Source organism: Odontesthes bonariensis, chromosome 9 (assembly GCF_027942865.1).
Source record: "Odontesthes bonariensis isolate fOdoBon6 chromosome 9, fOdoBon6.hap1, whole genome shotgun sequence".
NCBI classification, from domain to species: domain Eukaryota; kingdom Metazoa; phylum Chordata; class Actinopteri; order Atheriniformes; family Atherinopsidae; genus Odontesthes; species Odontesthes bonariensis.
Window position 1 is genome coordinate 20,022,468 of NC_134514.1, and position 15,091 is coordinate 20,037,558.

General features: G+C 39.8%; 1 protein-coding gene across 1 annotated transcript in view; it reads left to right on the forward strand.

Moving 5' to 3' along the window:
* LOC142388382 (leucine-rich repeat and fibronectin type III domain-containing protein 1-like protein) overlaps positions 1–15,091 on the forward strand; it is a 197,832-nt gene that overhangs the window by 160,832 nt on the left and 21,909 nt on the right. The window lies entirely within an intron of this gene.

Below are 15,091 nucleotides of genomic sequence, written 5' to 3' on the forward strand. Positions count from 1 at the left end.
ATTTCAGATTTCCACACGGCGATAGATATTCCAAACTTAAAGCATTCTCACTGCAAAAACCTGCACAAGCAATAAAACTTGCATAGCCAAGGTCTTCGCTCTCTGTGTGTTTCAATGTGTCCGTGTAAATGATTTCCTTTTTTTTTTTTCAACAGCAACTCAAATGATTTGAGATTTATGACCTTGGAGAAAACACAATATTGACTTGCTGTTTTGTCGAAATAGGGCCGAACATGCACCCAACAGTGAAAGAAGGTAAAGTAGAACAAATGCCATTGTTTAAAACCTATTTTGGTCTCTTTTGTTAAAGAAAATTTGACTTTAAGGAGACACGTTGTGCCCTTTTTGCACAAGTTGACACAATATACTTTGTCATAAAATGTCTGACATGGTTTGGTCAAAATAGCATAATGGCATAGTAAAACAGCACCCGTTTTCACCGTGTCACACCACCATAAAGTGGTTTGAGCCACTCTATCTTGTTCCAGCCCTCTCTTTTGAGAGGCGTTTCTTTTTTGAGATCTTTTGTACAGCTTTGAGCGACCATGAAATCGTAATAAAACAAATTATACTACATAACCCTTGAAGCATGTTATTATTGTAAGGGGGAGCATTAAACGTGTTTAAACAGTGCACCACGGATAGGATCACTGAAGTACTTTAATTGCGTAGCCAGCACCTTGTACATCAGTCAAAAATCACATCATGATTCCTCTGTCTCCTATAGACTGTGTTTTGTTTTTATATATATATATATATATTATATATATTTTTTCTTAAGTTTTACAAGTTTTATATGGCTCATTAAATAAGGAAATTTCCAGACACAGGTGGCCCCAGATACAGTGACAAGGCTGTGTTTTATCTTTATTTTGATTAATGAGTTGGTAGTCACTTAAAATCCCATTTTCATCAGAAAATTGTGATGATACACTTTTGAAAACTTACAAATCTTACTTAGCCAGGCTATGAGATGATTGTAGTAATATACCATACTTTCCTCTGAGAGCAAGTTATTTGGAACTTACATGACAACAGCTGTTTAGATTATTTTCTCTATTTGCACCTCCGAGGATAATTATGCTTCCTTAAAGGGGAAGTTCGCTTTTTTTAAACCTTGACCTTATTTCTGGCATAAAATACGTTCATCTACTCACCGATAACAGTTTGGTGAAAGTTTAAACTAAGTTAATGCATGAAGATAAGATTTTGTTGGCCAGTTCAAAATAAAAGCTTAAAGTTTTCTACATGATAAGCTGATATAAATGTCAATTGTATAACACTTGGACTATGCTATTGCTGATCAGTTGAATTATTTTTGATCAGGTGTTGTTTTCAGATAGGAAGTTTGTTTTTTATCAATAGCTTTGACAGTTGTCAAAGTAAAAGTGACTGGTTTTACACACTTATTACAAGCATGCAAAATTAGTGAAATTAGTGTTGTGTTGTAACTGTGTTAACAATAATTGTGATGTTGAATCAATTAAATATTGATATATTGGTAATAAGAGAAATAGGCCGATGTTGAGATTTGATCTCCCTTTACAAAATTACATCATCAATTGGAAAACTGTTTTTGTTTTACAGTTATAGTATGTTCACAGACTTTCCACTTCCTAGTTTGAGTGTAAATAATTTGCCAAAAAAAGAGGCAGACAGAAAACGAAAAAGAATTGTCCATGACGAACACATTTGGTGTTGCTGGGTGGATCAAATCTAAAGTATGTAGACAGTATGTAGTATGTAAATACACACACACACACACAGATATGTATATATTAGGGCTGTGACTCGATTAAAATTTTTAATCGCGTTAACTACAGGCTTTGAAATTAATTAATCGAAATTAATCGCATTTTAATCGCATATACTTTATCCTTTAGAAAATTAACATTTTCAACAATATTTCAACAAACACAGAACATATCCCTATTTGAAATCTGAATGTAGCATGCATGAAAACACAGTATATAGAATCTTGGATGTTAAGCTGCGTTGGGCCCCCGTTAGCTTCCACGCTAGCTGCTACATGTCCGAGACACATAATGGCTCGACGGCCAGCAATCGGATAAACCATTGAAGTGAATCAATCCTGTGAAAGAATGAAAACAAGTGAATGAAACCTGCACTCAGCCATTATGAAGTTAACTCTGCCAGCCCTTTCATAACCTGCTCAGCCAACTCCTTGACGTCGGGCAGGCACGGCGTTATGGGTGGGCCTGATGGGCCTAGGCCCGCCCACTTTTCAACTGGCCCACCCAAAACTTTTCTTCCAAAAAATAATTTGTTTTTAATGTCGTGAATAATTATTAAAAAATTAAAAAATACAAATAATGTAATAATTTGTGCGAAAATAGTCTAAATGTTTTTTTGTTTTGTTTTTTTTTAATATTAAAAAGCTGGTCACATTGATATTTCTGCGCAAGTTCAGAAGACAGTTAGGCTAAGTTTGGGATTGTAGCTTGTTGGTTGGCTGTAATACTAGGCTAGCTCCAAGTGTGAGAATAATTTCCATTTTAGAACAATGTCGCAGCAGTCATTGTTTAGATACCTTAAACGTACACGGACTGTATCGGAGTCATCACTGCAACCAGGAGATGAGGGAGAGCTGAGATCCACAACACCTGCAAGCACATCTTCCTCTGTGCCACCCCAGGATGCTAATGTGGCTAGTGCGACCAGCGCTGGTGCTAGTGCCTCTGCTCCTGCTGCCTCCTCGCGAGTGGATGATGATAGCACTGTGGATCTGTCTTCTGTGGATGGGCCAGCAACTCAACCAGTGCTTAAGTATCCGTTCACAGTGACAGGTGACAAAGCAAGGAGTTTCTACACAAACTGGTATAGCAGATACAATTTTCTCGAGTACAGCATTAGGAAGGATGCAGTCTTCTGTAAGATGTGCCGGCACTTTGGTGAGCGGGGCAGGGAGGAGAAGTTTAGCCAGACTGGATACCGCGACTGGAAGCACCTCAATCACACTTGTTTCAAGCACCAAAATAGCAAATCGCACAAGTTTGCACTGGATAAGTTGAACAATTACAGGCTATCAATGTCTGAGAGTGGCTCTGTCATCCATCAACTCAACAACACAGATGGCAGACAGGGTGAAATCATAGAAAGGAATCGCCAGCACATCAAAGTCATCCTGGACGTTCTCATCACTTGTGCCAAACAAGAAGTACCCCTGCGTGGCAACCGGGAGAATGATGAGGTAAAGAACGCAGGTAATTTCCTGGAATTGTATAGACTTGTCTGCAGACATGACAAAGCAATTCAAGAGCGACTAGATGCGATCCCTAGCAATGCAAAGATGCTCAGTCACGAAATTCAGAATGACCTGTTGGATGCTTCGTGCACTCTCCTCTTGCGACGGATTAAACGTGAACTGCATGAGGGATCTTTCTATGCTATTTTAGCAGACGAGTGTAAGGATGTATCTAAAAAGCAGCTGGTGGCCGTTTGCTTACGGTATGTACACATGGGGACTGTGCGAGAACGCGCTGTTGGCCTGGTAGCCACAGACAACATGACTGCTGATGCGATAGCACAGAAAATATTGGAAGTTGTCGCACCTTTTGAACTAGATCCTAGCCTTTGCGTTGGTTTTGGGTTTGATGGTGCATCGGTAATGTCTGGGCATAAGGGGGGTGTCCAAGCCATCCTTAGGGGCACGTTTCAAAACGCCGTCTACGTGCACTGTCACTCCCATAGGTTAAACCTCGTCCTGTCATCTGTGGCCCGGACATCGCTGGATGCCTCAACCTTTTTCGACTCTCTCAACACCTTGCACACCTTCATGTGCGGCAGCGAACGTCATGCCCGCTTCCTCAACGCGCAAAGAGAGATGCGGCCCGATCAGAGGTCACTGGAATTGGAGCGAGGGTGTGACACTAGGTGGGATTCAAGATCTGCTGCAGTGACAAAAGTTTTCATTTTGTATGACGTTATCGTGGAGGTTCTGGCACAGTACGCAGAAGAGGGGGGGCAGAGTGAGATTGAGGCACAGTCACTCCTTCAGCAGATCAGAACAAAAAAGTTCATATTCCTCCTTGTATTTTTCAAACAGTTGTTCAGTAAATCAGACTTCACGTCTAAAAGCCTCCAGTCTATCTCCACATCAGTGACAGACACGGTTGATTTGATCGAGAACCTCAAACAAGAACTGACAGACATTCGCTCCGGTGACTGTGCGTTCTTACAGATACTAAAAACAACAAATAAGATGATGGAGGATCATGGTGTCGAGAATTGGGATGTACCCAGTTTGCCGTCCCGCTCAAGAAAGCTCCCAGGCCGATTTGAGGGAAGTTTTGTCACATGCATGTTGGGGAAATCTACAAGGGTGAGGAGTGACAGTGACCTGCGCAACATTTCCAACGCGCTAATAGACTGCCAACTTAATGAACTGAACACTCGATTCCACAGTGACACTTATGGCCTCATGGCATCTGCTGCAATCCTGAGGTCCCCTGGCCTTGATACAAATGACACCACCTTGGCCACTATAGCGAACTCTCTCAAAGATGCTGCGAAGCGCTTCCACATAACGATATCAGAGTCGGAGCTCGCAGTGTTTGTGCAACTCCTAGAGAGGAAGAAAAAAAGGGGAGAACTTCTCAAAAGTCTTCTTGAAGTGATGGACATATGTAATGAGGACGTTTTTCCGAATATTCATGCTTTCTTAAAAGCTCTGATAACACTACCAATGACATACTGTACAGTTGAACGCGTCTTTTCCAGTATCAAACGGATTAAAACGCCAAATAGGAGCACCATGCTTACTTCTCGCCTTATGCTTACGGTAGAGAGCTTACGGTAACTCTCGACTTCGATTAAATCATTGACATTTTCAAGAGCAAGCCCCGTCGACTGCTCCTGTAATTTCGGAGCCTAATTGAATGAATGGATAAGCCTATTCTGCGCTGTCTTCTTCCCATGACTATTTTCACGTTTGGCAATATTCTAATCTTGCCTGTTGGTGCAAAAATATGATTGTCATTTGAAGAGATCTTTTCCAAAACGCTATAAAGCCATTTTTGAAAACATAAAAAAAGCAATTTTATTTAGTTGTGTATTTCCGGTAATATCAATCTAAAAATATATATATTTATGAAAATGCAAGGTGGATATAGCGTTTTGGAAAAGAGCTTTTCATTTTGTCTACCCAGTTCGTTTTTAGCCTGATAAGTTAGCCATAGTGGCTTCTGAAATACTTCTTGTTTTTGCAATGCAGCAAAGCAAACTTTTATAATGTTGTGCTTGATCCAATATGCGTTTTTGGCTGTTATCTTCCGATGAGCGTGAATTAGCGGTCGCTATTGTTGGCCTAGTTATTATTTCGTAGTAGCCTATAGATACATTTTAATATATCTTCTCTCTGTAAGCCAAAATCAGAAATGAATGTTGTATAAAATCGTCTTTTGTTCTTTTGGAGCATGTTGTGACAGATGACGTTGGCCAAGTTCTCTGTGCCCGATGGTTTGAACTGTTGGGCAGTGTTGATATATAAGCCTTTTGTTAATTTAAAAGAATTAAACACAGTTGTGAAATATTCAGCCTCATGTTATACGAGCAGAACTTAAATATGTTTTAGGGAAATATTCCTGACCATTTTTACTATAGGCCTCAGGTCTGAGATGCGCTAAAGCCATGTTAGGTGTGTAATGGAGATTCCAAAGCGCTCTTTTTGCTCAGAACCAAGGAGAGCGATTGCGGATCCGCACCGACACTTTTCACAATGCATCAAAATATTTAAAGAGCAAGCTATTAAAATATCTCTTATTATCTATCAAAGATAATATGACAATATATTTGCCAGTCATTTTTTATTAGGTTAAACAGTGATTTTATTTTTTATTATTATTATTTAAGGCCCACCCACAATTGGTCTGGCCCATCTAAAACTGAAATCCTGGCGCCGTGCCTGACGTCGGGTATGGTTGGTAACGTTACGGCGGCTAGCATTAGCAACGAGGCTGCTATGCTTGCTAAATCGGTAAGCATTAGGCTACTGAAGAAAGCTAGACTTTTTAGCTACGTTATATTATCATCTTTCTTCTCGGCTATAACCTTTGTTTACGGCCACTGGCCCTAACCTGACGAGCTAGCTGTCAAATCACCGGAAGTTTTCACCGGAAGTACTCGCGCACACACAAAAGCTCTCTCCAGACATATCTTTCTTTCATTCCGCCCAGGTGAAATTTAATGCCGCCTGAAATATTGGCTACACAACGAGCCCCTCGTCAGCCCTCATCATCAGTAAATTTCTGAGTGGGTGCGATCAGTCTTGCTTGACTTGCGTCCATCCGTCTGTATTTAAAAAAAAAATAAAAAAATTATAGTGTGCGATTAAAATGCGTTTTTTTTTTTTTAACGTGCTAATATGTGTGTAGTTAATTAATCGAAATTAACGCGCTAAAGTCCCAGCCCTAGTATGTGTATATATATATATATATATATATATATATATATATATATATATATATATATATATATATATATATATATATATATATATACACACATACATACATAATGCTCCGATTTGTAAATAACTGAAACCTTTTGTCTAGTTGTAAATAAGAAATAGACAGAACATATTGTATATCCCTGGCTTATCATCTACTTACTGTATGATACAATATTGTCTACTTCACTGGATGTAGGTAAAATTATTACCATTGCAAGTTGTAAGACTAGCACCTGTTATGCTGTTAAATTGTTTATTTACATGAACTTTTTACAAGAACTGGCAGCTTCCCTCCTTCAGTGCAAAAACAAATGTCATGAATGCAATTTGAAACTTATTTTTCAATCCTAAAATGTAATTGTTTTGATTTTGAGGGAAATTGTGTTGCAGCTTTCAGAAAGTAGGAGGATGAGCAGAGCTTTGAAGTTTTGCATTACACCGCTGGCTGCATCTGCTCTGGGCTTTGTGAAGGTGTCTGTCAAGCTAATGAGCTCCCAAGTCTTGAAAATATCTTTTAAAATAGTTGTTGACTGTGTTTTTTGAGTTAGTTAACAAAAGAGTAAATAATCGTAATATTATGAAAGTGTATGAGCGAGGAAATTATAAAGCAGAGCATACGACCGGGACTAGTTTTGCTGCGCAGATTTTTCAACTCCTGATTAATTGATGGAGAGGAATACATTATGTGCCTGGTGTAGGAAGAGGTTATAATGAAAAAGAAAGCAAGTGGTTGTGACACAGATTCCGACAATATGTGGGACATTAAATATACTGACTCAGTTCCTCAGGGGGAAGTGCAGGGGAGGGAGCAGCTCACCTCTTCAGAAAGGGCAACATGACAGGGCCCTCCGTTCTCTAAGTCCCGAAGGGGAAAGTCCCCACAGAATGAATAACTATGTGGCACCTTTTTTTATTATTAAAGCTCGTAACATCAAATTTTGTCCCCTGGGCCCTGTGAATATCTAATGGCAACTCTACTCTGCAAAACATGTCAAGCTCTGAAAGTGATTCGATAAGTTGTCCATGTTTATTTTTTCTTTTTTTTTTTCAAGATATAAAGTCACTTTATTCGGACACCCGACCCTATGTGTAAGACGTTCTGTTCTATGATTCAAGGCATCCGCCCATCAACGCACCAGCACATTGTTTGTCATTTTTTTGCAGTGTATCTACAAGGATGGACAGAGGCAGAGAAATGTGTGTGCTGGAGGCACTTTGCTGTCAAACCTTTGCCCTCCTCTCCTTTGGACTGCCTCCATCGGAGGAATAATTGGCACATTAAATTATTTAAAAACACCCAGGACGCATTATCATAAATATTCACTTGACGTTTTGCTTAGATCAACAGTCACAGCTCCAAATCTCCAGATGTGACTTCATGACAGCATGCACGTGTGTGTCTGAATGTGCGTGTGCCTGTGTGTGTGTGTGTGTGTGTGTGTGCATATTTTGGTCACCCAGGGGCTGATTGATGGACAGTATTTACAAACAGAACGTCTTCCCGTCAATCATGCTAGCTAAATGCAGACAGCATGAAAATGTCAGGCTCATTCATTTGCCCATTTGTGGGTATATATATCCTCACTGGGCATGAAAATGTCAGCCCCACTCAGACTGGGCAGACTCACTCGTGGCGTTGCAGACACAGGGCGCAGCAGTGCAGCACCCCTTGTCACTCTGCTGTTTTAGCAAGTGCTTCTAATGAACATGTCACTGTTCTTGTCTGAGACAAGACAATGAAGAAATGCTAACAAATGACAGCAGGAGAGAACAGGTTTATTAGCATCTCTTAATGCCATTTGTGGCAACAGACAGCGATGCATATACCTGTCCTGTGCAGGTCCACTTCCTGTGGCCATTTTGCATGGTTTTTTTTTTCTTTTTTTTTTTTTTGAGGGATTTTGTACCATCTTTTAAATTAGGTGGGAAATTGAAATTGCTGAAAGGAAGTAACGTCTAGCTCAACTGGTTAAGCGGGTGCCCCATGTGCAGAGGCTGTATGTTTTCATTGCAGCTGAGGCCAAGCAGAAATACCAGCGTGTGTGGAGAAAAATGTGTACAATACCTGTCCGCCTTTCAAGGCTAACCTTTCTAGCCTGCTGTAGCTGATGGACGACAAACTTATGCTGTGAAAACATAATGTGAAAAAGTTCACATTCTACATTTTTTTTGTTATAGATGCAAAACAATGACTGTTTGGCCATACAGAAGCACAGGAATTTGATGCTGATGCTATCCATCTGACATTTATGGATATGATTTCTGGTTCTTTTTATCGTAAGATTTTTTCTTACCTTGCAGCGTAAGAAAAAGCAAATTTCCCCACAATTCTGTCAGGAATTTGCTGAGCTCAAATGCAGTTGCGATGAAAGAAGGTAGAGAAACGCCAAGAAAGCAAGACTGATGATGGTGGGGAAACATGTCAACAAAAATCAGTGTTGAAATGCTGAGATAGGCCTGATGGGTTTCAAACATGCAATGAGGAGTACAACAGCTCTGGACAATTTTCTGTGAACCATGAAACAAATGCAGAAATGGGTACCATTACCATAGCTCTTTTTTATTCAGGATGATACGTGTGCTGTGACAGATTGCTCTCTGTACAGTCCATAGGGGAGATGTGTTGCACACCAGTTCCAAATGGCCACTGTGAAATCTCATTGGGCTCTCAGCAAAGATTATTAGTAGACAGTTGATACTGGGGAGGAATTTGTGTTGATAAGAATCATTAAAACCAAGGCCAAATGGTATTATTAAGTTTTTTTTATATATATATTTGATATCATTTTTCTGATGCTCAACTCAGCTCCTGTCCCTGGTACTAGTTGCGGGGGAAGAAACATCTAAAAAATAAAGTTTAGTTATAGTTTTATGTTGAAAAAATGGCTTTGCTTTAAGTCTTAGCCAAGTCCCACCAGAAAAAAAAAAAAGCATACAGTATGTGTTAGTTGCACAATCCAAGCTTGTTAAGCTGTGCGGCAGTTCTCGCAGGAGTTGACTGTAATTGTGATGCATGGATATAAAAATCTGTAAACCATATTTATTTAGAGTTAACAGTCCAACTATATATTTTGTAACATATGGACCAAACCATGCACTTTGATTTTAACTCTTAAAATGTATTTTTAACTTCTAACTTTAATCATACACAGGTGAGAGTGCTGTAGAACAGTAAGTTACCGCAAGTGGGAGGGAAGAGTCTTGCAACTTGCAACGAGCTTCCACTGATCGTGCGTAATAAAAAGTTATGTTAAAGAAATATACAGCTCGGATTGAAAAACAATCATTATTTTGACGAATTGTCTCCTTTTGCAATCATCAACTTAAGCAATCATTTAAAAAGTAATCAGACTCTTGTCATGCTTGTAGTATATTTCGTATATGTGTTCACACAGCCATATCACATGGTGTTTGGTTGTTTGTTCAATTCAAACAGTGAAATAGTTTTTGTTCATGATTTTTGAAAGAATCAGGTCTTTCGGTTGTGTGTAGGCGCACAGTCGTGTTTGTGTGTTTGCATGGGCGCCTGTGGGTGTGAGGATAAACTGAGGAGTGACAAAACACAACTTACTGTTGATCTGTTTGTGTGCAGTGTGGGAAAGAGCAGCAGCCGTGCAAAGCATTTGCTTCTCTCAGTAGCCATGTGTGAATCTGAGAAGTGGAAGAATAAAGCTGTTTAACTCTCTCTGAGTGTGTCCATTAACTGAATTAACCATCTAGTATGATTGTGGTGACAAATTGGTTTGTTGAAGCATTTCTGCTTTGCCCAGCAGTCCTTGTCCTTTTAAAGTCACAGCACACTTCTACAAGACTCAAACTGCCAGCTACTTTTAATTATCGATTGGCTGAAAATGCTTCAATATTGCTGATGGATCTATACAACTTTAGATGTACACAAAACAAACAGATGCTGGCTAACAAGCTAATGAAATGCCATCTGGGCAGTTGATAAAATGTAATCAAGGTTCTTGTGGTCATTTTTGTGTCTGGCAATACTCCAGGGTAGTAAATAGAAAAAGAAAAAAAACATCCAGCCAGTGGATGGTCCATGTTCAGTGTTAGCAAACCCTCCCGGAGAGTTAAATCTTTCAGAACTGCGATATTGTTTGTAACTGATCACTATGATGTCATTCCAGGGGGAAAAAATAGAAGCATAAGCGAAAGTAAGAGAAAGAGGGAGAAGCAACTGTACAAGAACAGGACTAAAGCAGACTTGTAAGAGACAAAAATGGGACTAAGAGCAAACATATGTAATTAAAAAAAAAAGAGAAAACAACACCTCGTCAAGTGTAGCATCTCAAATGGTGTTTCATGTTTATTAAAATCCTTTCCAGGAGTCTCGTCCACTTCATCCCTGCTGCTCATGTCTCGGTTTACGTGCAGCTGCTTTTTAGCAAAGCCTCAGGGCAGTGGACGTTTCCTGATTTAATCCCCATTAAGAAAAGAGCACTTGTCCGCAGGGGGACACATGGGAGGATTTTGAAGATCATTTGCATCAGATTTGCTCCTCCAGACAATCAGAAGAGTCGCTTCATTTGCAAGCAATGTTTATTATTACAAACTCTGCCTGTGCGGTGTGAAGAGCTTCACTGATTTCAGTCTCATGCAATCTGGTTCAGTGACAAAATAATTGATATTTAGGACCTGGCATCTTCGCTGGACCAGCATTCTGTGAAGATTACAGACTACAGTCCTTTCCAATATAAGCAAGGTCAGAACACGAGGTGCATAGTTATGATGGATACTCGGTTGAAGTGCTAATTTTGGGACCCCCTATGTTAAATTAAATAAAACTGATTATGAAGGAATGCTTCACCTTGTGCTTCTGTGTCCTTAGCCGTCACTCTATAGTTCTATCCAGATTGTCTTTATCAGATTTTGATGCAGTTGATTCTGCTTAGATTTGTAACTGAATTCTGCCCCTCGTCTCCATTCTGACACAAATATGCAGACATAGTTCCCTATGCATGAGTTAATGGTCCCAGAGAGGTTGTAACAGTCACATTTTGTTCAATGCAGCCTCGTCATTATGAGAGAAATCAAATCAACATGACAAAGGGCTCCCTGAAACAAAACCGTATGAAAGCAAATCAACAACAAAGACTTGCTAAGAACATACAACACTACACACTGGGGCTTGTTTAGTTTCTCTCTGTTGGTATACAGTATGTTGTTAAATATGACTGCTTACAGTTTGATTTTGAAGGAATGTAATGAAGAGAAAATCTCTAATAAGCACAAATGAGCTTTGATTTACTTTATGAGGATTCATTTTTGTGTGACAGTGTTTTTTTTTAAAAAGTTAACTCCGACAGTGGTATTGTCACAAAATTTAAAAAAAGCTTGTTCCTTCTGTCTCCATGGCGATTTAATTATGATCAGTCACGACTTTTACGAAACGTGCTTTGAGTCAGACTTTTCATCTCCTCGGGGCACCTTTGCACACCTCACTTTGGATTGTGAGAAATGCAGAATATTTTTACACATGGTGTAAGCTATCCAGTAAGGTAATTAGCAAAAATAAAAGTAGCGAGTCATACTGAAGAGTTTTGGATCAGAATGCACTCTGGGGAATTCACTGAAGGACACAGAGAGGCCTGGTTGCCAGCTGAAAACCCAAATAATGTCTCCCCAGGTAAAATTTTATTTCGCATTTCATGTTGCAGAGATTAGAGCAGAGACAAAGAGCTGTGCTATTATTTTGTTCTTACACATTCAGGAGAACTTTCAGCCTGCTGAATGTGTTTTTAGACAGAAATATCCTTTCTTTTTATTCAGTTCCACCTTAAAAAATTGCTTACGGAAACCAAAGTCCAGCTCTGATCGCAAATCGTGTCGTTCCCTTCCAGCAAGATGTTGGGGCTATAAAAGTTTTCTGTTTATTAATTCCTATCAGAAACTCTGTCCAGGGATATTTTCACATCACTCTGCATCCAGAAGGTCACACACACATTCACACGCACAGAAAAACAAACGTAACAATCTGCCAAGTTATACTTCCTGGTGGATGTTCAATGCCATCAATGAGCTTGGCACTGATACTGGGCTGGCCAGTACCCTGATGCCCACTGGCTTTCACAACTACACACACAAACATGGACACGAATACACACACTAGCATCCCATTCGTGCTTTTTCGCACTGTATATTATGAAGTCTGTCGCCATCAAGAGGTGCAAATACATTTATGGGCAAAGAAAGAAAATTTACTGCACATTCGGGAACATCTGAATGAACTAAAAGAGAAATATGAGTTAGATAAAATGTAGCACTGGCAGGTGGGTGTTTCACCCCCCCCCCCCCCCCCCCCCCCCCCCCCTTGTTATACTTAAGACTCCCAGAAGAAGTACAGACAAAAGGGAAAGGGTAGGCACAGAGAAAGCAATGTTCCCCTTTACCCGGTTTGGCCTTATGAATTCCACCAGGAAAGTTGCGATAAAATTGGATCTGCGGTATTTACGTTCTGAGGGGCAGAGGAAGAGGTTACCAATAGAAGAATCGGGACTGTTTAATCAGAGACTGATGGTTTGTGCAGTCGTGAGGTATGGATCTGTGTTAGCATTTGTCAGATCACAGACTAATGAATTCCAGCTCTGTGGGGAAATAAGGCCGGTGAGGTGGCTGTTGTGCCTCAGGCAGCACAACATGGAAATATGTAATGACAGCGTATGTGTCAGTGCGGCAGCTTTCATATTTTAACACACAGCTGAATACAAAGAAGCGCATCAAGCAACTGCAGTCTGAAGCCATTTTTGTTTTGTTTGATGGGTACAGTATAGTGGTGAATTAACAATATAACAACACATTTCAGTTATGGTTCCAGGATGTAACATTAAACAACTAGATGGCCAGGTTGAAAGAGAATTAACTATATTTTAGAGTTGTTTGCAACAAAAGATAACAAAAAAACAAGACACCAATCTGCATTGGCCCACAGTACAAAGAGTTGCAGTTTCTTAATAAAGGCTAAAAGCTGTGTGATTGTCTTAACTGATTGTTTCTTTCTAAATACAGAGACAGGGGTTACATTTCACTACTTTGATCTTTAACAACTTGATACACCATGATGTACTTGTTGACACAGTGGGCATTTGGTCACAATGTACCGTACACCATGAGTCCAAAACCCATCCTGCGCTACATTTTCCACACTCCTTTCACTTCTCTACCCTGCTCTTGTTTACCAATAGTCAGGGTTAAGAGTCACAGCTGTGTAGTACATGAAGGCAAGATCTTTATGTTACAAAATGCATGTCACTCTGACGCTGGTCTGCACAAACCAACCACCAAGGGATACATTGGCATCTTGTGATTACCCATGGATTGCCCCACTATTACATTTTAGAGATGTGGATAAATGTACCTATTACACATTTTCTTCTGGGACTAGACTGGGAGCTAGACCATAAAACAAAAGGTAGAACAGAGGGAGGTGGGCACTACTTAAATCAACAAAATAAAATCAACAAAAAGAAACTAGTTATTAGAACCTCTAATGTTTCCAAACTGTAAATAAACAAACCAGACCCCACTAGTCTAACCACACTACACTAATTACACTTACCTTTTCAAAATAAAAAAGGAGGTCAGGGCTGTATAGTTCATACCTGACTGAGCCTCAAGGTGCGTTGCAGAACTACATTAGTAAATTGAAGAGATTATTAAAAAGGGCAGGTAATCCAGGCTTTCAGATGTATCAATATGCAAACTATCAAGCTTGAATAGTTGCAATCAAATCCCAGACACACGGAGCACAAGGATGGGACACTGAATGACAGTTTGGCTGTGTATCTAAGCATGTGCGGGGATAAGTGAGGTGAGCAGCAAAAACACTGACTTGGTTCCAGGGCAATTGTGCACCTGATTAGCAGCGTCGATTTAGAGAGCTCTGGTGCAAGATGTTGGAATGACTAATTACTATGTCTAAGAACATGTATTTTACTGATGTACACTAAAGACCTGCTCATCTTATTCCGGATTTATCTTGTTAATTGTGTGTTTTATTTCTTTATCCAAATGATCACAACACCAAATATGTTCTGTGAGAAACCTAATTGTTTGCGAGATTAGAGTGCATCTGCAATTCGCATATTTAGAAACATTATTCATGAAAATAATAGCAAAGGTTTAAATTCTAAGCACTTCAACTATAATTGATCTTTTTCTGCTCAAATATATCACCTGTCAGGGCAACATTCCCTCATAGTTACAAAAATGTTATTTGATAGTTTTTGTGGTGATTTGGGGGAGAGTGACAGCAGTAAAACCCAGTCTGGATGTAAAACCTGGTAACAGCTATGTGCTTTGTACACCCGCCATCCATGCCAACCCCCTACTGGTGACTCAGATGCAATCTGCAAATGTGGCATTTCCTTCACTCAAAACAAATGTTGTGCTGGAAGTGTTGCAGCCATCACAGCGTAATTGGGAAAGCAATTTAGCTGCATAGCAGGGAGTTTTCTTTTTGACAAGGTTGGTCAACTCTGTGTCTGTCAGTCAGTCAAGACACACTAATGAACCCCCTGAAAATGTAGGTCTGCAAAAAGTCAGACATGAACTTTAAATGGAAACGTTCTGTAGTGTGAGATGCTGCCATCCTTTTAAGTTCACTAGAAGCAGGTG